The following is a 6177-nucleotide window of genomic DNA, read 5'->3' on the forward strand; positions in this document are numbered from 1 at the left end:
CATGCTTCAATCTGGGCATGCAACAGTCTGGGTGGGACACTTCTTTGAGGCTTCTCCACACCGTAACTCTCTCGCATGTGGGAAAGACAGTAAAGTTGGACATATCAGAGAACAATACATGTTTACATTGGCCACAGCCCAAGATTTTTGCTGCTGGCACCACTGAAACCGATGTTTGACATTGGCATGAGTGACCAAAGTTTTGGTTATAGCAGCCTGGCCATTGTATATTGACCCTGTGGAGCTCCCGACGAACAATTTCGGGTAGATGTGGTTTTATGTGTTTGGATACAATTGGTGTTAGCGCCCATCTATATATATATATATATATATATATATATATATATATATATATATATATATATATATATATATATATATATATATATATATATATATACACTTACTCCCAGGGCCATTTATATTGAAGTTGATGTTTAGCTGCACCATGTTGGTGTTTCGTAACATCTAGTTTTTATGAGGTGAGTTAGCCCAACGCTCAACCCCCAACCTGGAGGACCAGAACGTACACACATACACTACAGACAATTTAGCTTTAGCAATTCACCTACAGCTAATGTCTTTGGACTGTAAGGGGAAACCGGAGCACACCCACTCGAACACGGGGAGAACATGCAAACTCCACACAGAAATACCAACTGACCCAGCTGGGACTCGAACCATTGACTTTCTTGCTGTGAGGCGACAGCTCTACCCACTACGCCATGAATAATTCGTTTAATTTCCAACTTTATTGTTGATTAAAAAGGGACAAACGAATACACCCATAACAGCAGAAGGCACTGATGTTTACAAATGATCATCTGTTTTATGCTGAATGAGATGAGATGTGGGAAAGTTTGTTCCTCTGTGGGTCTGATAAGGGCTTTGAGGTTTTGGCATCACAGCAAATATCAGCCCTGCTTTAAAAACACACACATTTCTTGAAATCCTAATGGTGCGGCATACTAAAGTCCTAATAGCCCATGATTTATGAGCTACGTGTGTTAAGCTGAAGCGAAAAATTGGAAATGATTACATTCTCATTATTTGAAAATGAAACTGGTGTTGTAAAGGTTCGTAAAGCATTTGGGTTTTATAAATTTCAGTGTTATTGTCATGCTAAACCCAGTTTCGTCCTTGTTTCACACTTGTAATTTATAAGCAAGTACAGCATTGCTTTTAAAACAAACTATGTCGTTGTTAACCCTTCGTGTACAGTTTGAATTGAATAGAAGTTATGATATTAAGGCTTATAATACAGGCCAATTGAATGCTTGAATACTGTATTACACCGTATATCATGATAAAAGCTTCAGCAATAAATCACGGCAATTTAATACCATCATAAGCCTAATCCAGAACTATTTTGAGTACAAATTTTGAAAACAAAATGTTTTTTCTGCTTATTCAAGTGGCGATGCAGTGGCACAGTAGGTAGTGCTGTCGCCTCACAGCGAGAAGGTCGCTGGTTCGAACCTCAGCTGGGTCAGTTGGCATTTCTGTGTGGAGTTTGCATGTTCTCCCTGCATTTGTGTGGGTTTCCTCCTGGTGCTCTGGTTTCCCTCACAGTTCAAAGACATGTGGTAAAAGTGAATTGGGTAGGCTAAATTGCCCATAGTGTATGAGTGTGAATGAGTGTGTTTGGATGTTTCCCACAGATGGGTTGCAGCTGGAAGGGCATCTGCTGCGTAAAACATGTGCTGGATAAGTTGGTGGTTCATTCTGCTGCGGCGGCCCTGGATTAATAAAGGGACTAAGCCGAAAAGAAAATGAATGAATGAATGCTTATTCAAACTACTTATTTTAAATGAGCTGAAACAACACAGTTCTTTAGTTTTTTAGGGGCAACTTAATTGTTTTATGTTCAATCCAACTTAAAATTGAAAAACTATTAAGTTAACTTAATCGATTTGCATTTAGACAAAATGAAGGGATAGTGTGGAACCCAGCATTTTTTACAGTTGAAAATACTGGGTTCCACAGAATACATTTGTCTTGGGACAACATGAAGAAATTAAGTTAACTATTAGTTTTTACAAATTTAAGTAGATTTAACGTGAAACAATTAAGTTGTCGCACAAAAAAAACTCAAGAATTGTGTTGTCTTAGCTCATTTTACAAATAAGTAGTTTGAACAAACACAAAATGTCATTTTATGGGTGTATGAAAATACCTGAAAGTGTGTTTGGCTAAAGACGGACACGAAAGCTTCGGTAACAAAGTGACACACTCAAAGCAATGGTCTTTTGGGACTCAAGTCAAGACCTGCGGTGCACCATCCCCAGGCTGCAGACTGGTACCTGTCCGTGGATCAGTTGGTACCGGGCCGCACATGAAATCATTCATTATTTTGTTTAACTTATCTGAGTCTGAAGGATCTTTTATTTTGAAAAATGGCCGTATTCTTTCTGTTACATCTTGGTAACTTGAGCACCAAAATTTAACCCACAAGCTAGTAAAAGGAGTAAGAAGCAGACGTCTTTGAAAAAAGTTTTTTCGAAGGGGAAAAGGCCCAGTGAAGGACCCACGAACTGCCAAGGAATGGATTTGTCAACAAATCAGGTGAATCCAGCAGGTATGTGCAAGAAGATCAACTGCTAGAGATCGCAAATGATGGCAGCCTTGTTCACATATCACGTCTTTTCCGTGCTCAAGTTCGTTATTTCCAATGGAGGCATGCTGCTTGCACGCACTTATTAGGAGCGATGCTCTCGCATCTTCCAGGCTCACCCAGTTAAAAACATATACGCTTTTCAAAAAGCTACGAGCTCGCCGCGAGTCACATGACCGATTAGCTTCATACTCTGTATGGAATATAAACATTTGGGTAGACTAATTACAGAGAACACCCAAACACTGCAGTGCTCTTTAATTTTCTCTATAAATAAAACTTGTATCAGAGTTGCAGCAATGTTTTGTCAACTTGTCTTCCTCTGAGAAAATGGTTAATGGTTGCGTAGCACTATACGTACATCCATCCCCCCCGGGCTGCAGCAAAACTGGCAAGAGCTGACCGGTGCACGGTAATAAAAAGGTTGGGGTTCACTGCTAAAAATGCTCGACTGTCTCTCTTTTCCTCCTACGTCTGTGTTGTCTTAGCACATTTTAAATAAGTAGCTTGAACAAAAAGCAAACATCATTTTTTTGAGTGTATTAAAAATACCTGAAAATGTCTCACTAAAAACAGACACAAAAGCAAGCGTCCGCAGACTCCGGTAATAAATTGACACACTCAAAGAAATGCTCTTTTGGGATTTAAGACGATCGCTTGTCTCTCTTCTCCTCCTACATCTGTGGTCTCAAGCAACAACCCGAGCCGTAAATCCCCCCTGGGCTTTGTTTATGCACAGTCCCGACCGCGTCCACCGACACTCAGAGATATTTTTCAGCTCCAAAAACCCCGGGCCGGTGGAATGTGCTGATTGTCAGGCTTTTATTTCGGAGCCGTTCTCACATTGCAGCCCCATCTGAACTTCCCTCAACGACGCTCCTCATTCCCACTGTTTGCATGTCCTTGTCTCCAAGGTAACTCACAGACACACAGATGTTTCTCGGTTAGCCAAAGCAATTTGTGAGGACAGACGGAGCGCTGAACACAAGTATATATGAGTGCAGTCTGACCAGCGAAAACACTGTAATCAAGGCGTGACATGAACCCAAACGAAAAAAAAGGATACCAGGAATGCGAAGAGGTTTCGTCAACTCATTAGCATACCGTCTGGTTTGTCTTTGTCTTGGATTTACAGGCCTGAATTATTAGCCCCCCTGTATATTTTTTTTACCCCAATTTCTGTTTAATGGAACGAAGAACGCATTACTAAACATAATAGTTTTAATAACTCACTTCTGATTTCTTTTAACTTTGCCATGATGACAATAAACAATATTAGACTTGATATTTTTCAAGATACAAGTATTCATTACTGTTGTAACAGATCACAAATCTCATGGTTCAGATCACATTATGTTTTTTTTTTAGTCACGGATCGGACCATTTTTCGGATCAGTCAAAAAGGGGAGGAGACATATGTCATTTGCTTTCCATTTATTACAAAAACAGCACTGCAAGACACAACGTATGTTTAACAACATAACTTAGAACCTGTAATTGTGTTCAAAATAAAATGAAGCCATAATCAGATGAATAAAAATAAATTGTAAAATATTCAGTACTGTGAAAAATTTACTGTTGCTGATAACACTAAATGTAGAAATCTAATATCATAATTTGTATCACCCATATTTATTTTAAGTTTCATTTTTAATAAATGATCCAGTTATGCACTCATAAACTTCATGTTTCATTGCTAGAGGATCATTTTTAAAGAATTATTCAGTGGCATATATTTGATGTCAGGTTGTCGCCACCTATTGGTTAAATAATGTAACTGCTGCCTACAACTTTTATTTTTAAGCATTGTTAAATCCATATGACAGTGATTTCAATCTTTATCATAAACATCAGTGGTTTTATCTAAACTATAAGCTGTTCTCCCAGTACTTCTGTGTTATTTGACGGTTTGTAACTTCATAACTCAAAAGACTAAAGATTGAAAAGACACAGATTTGAAAGCAGCGATTCGAAAGATTAATAAACGTATGCAAATCACCATCGTTTATATTTTATGTTGCGTGGGTGTTGAGATCCCAATCTTTTTATGATTAATCGTGCAGCTTACACTGAATGCATTAATGCAGGCTGAACAAGTAGTGACAGAAAACACCTTTAATAACCTAAGAAACACACCACATCCTGAATAACCCTCCACAACTTCTTATGTCATCATTATATTTTAAAGGAAAGCCTAAATGCTTTCATACATGTGTTTTGAATGACGCGAGAGGCGATCTCTCTGCAATCATTACCAATTTAGGATTAAATTGTATTAACCAAGTAAATTGTATTAACCACCAAGAACCGTGGGTTGTGATCCGTACAAATCACGGATCAACTGTGATCTGTTACACCCCTGGTTTTCAGCTTAAAGTGCAACATAAAAGCTTAATTAAGTTAATTGGGCAAGTTAAGATGGGCAAGTACATATCTAAGACAAGGCATTCTCAAGTCCTTGCATTCTATAAATAAACTCAGCCCGAGTCTTTGCTATGTGAGGGTCAGTGTTTTGTGTGTGTGTGTGTGTGTGTGTGTGTGTGTGTGTGTGTTTGAAGTGGAGATGTGAGGGTGAATGTAATGCTGAGAGTCAGTGTTTTGTTTTGTGTGTGTGTGTGTGTGTTAGTGTAGATCTGTTGATGAATGTAATGATGAGAGTCAGTGTTTTGTGTGTGTGTGTGTGTGTGTGTGTGCGTTAGTGTAGATCTGTTGATGAATGTAATGCTGAGAGTCAGTATTTTGTGTGTGTGTGTGTGTGTGTGTGTGTGCGTGTGTGTGTGTGTGTTTGAAGTGAAGATGTGAGGGTGAATGTAATGCTGAGAGTCAGTGTTTTGTGTGTGTGTGTGTGTTTGTTAGTGTAGATCTGTTGATGAATGTAATGCTGAGAGTCAGTATTTTGTGTGTGTGTGTGTGTGTGTGTGTGTGTGTGTGTGTGTTTCGTGTTTGTTAGTGAAGATGTGACTGTAATGCTGAGACTGCAGTGTTGTGATGGGCTGCTGTGGGCCGTCCTGCAGACGTGGCAGCCTCCTCTCCTCCTCCTCCTTTTACAGGCAGCGTCAGAGCTCCAGTGCCCCGGGGGCGAGATGTGTGTGGCAGGCCCCGCTCTCATGTCACAGAGCTGGGGAGAGATTGCGCTGACTCCTGCTGGTCAGAGGAGGACAGGAAAGACCTGGATGCTCCCACACTCAAAACTCAACGCTCGTCCAACATGCTGGCCTTTTGATGAGAAACAGCAGAGAAAACTGATCCCAGATCTGCTCGCTAAATGCATGAGAGTTTCAATGCACTGAATGTCTTAATGTGTTTATTTAGATCGCCGTTAGCCACTACCAACATAATGCTATTCTTCCTATGGTCCAACAAACATAAACATCAAATCATCATCAAGCCATTCATTTATTTTCCTTCAGCTTAGTCCCTTATTTATCAGGGGTTGCCACAGTGGAATGAACCGCCAACTACTCCAGCATATGCTCTACACAGCGGATGCCCTTCCAGCCGCAACCCAGTACTGGGAAACACCCATACACACTCATTCACATACACACTCTCATACACTACGG

The sequence above is a fragment of the Danio aesculapii genome, chromosome 12 (genome assembly GCF_903798145.1).
Source record: "Danio aesculapii chromosome 12, fDanAes4.1, whole genome shotgun sequence".
In the NCBI taxonomy this organism is placed as follows: Eukaryota; Metazoa; Chordata; class Actinopteri; order Cypriniformes; family Danionidae; genus Danio; species Danio aesculapii.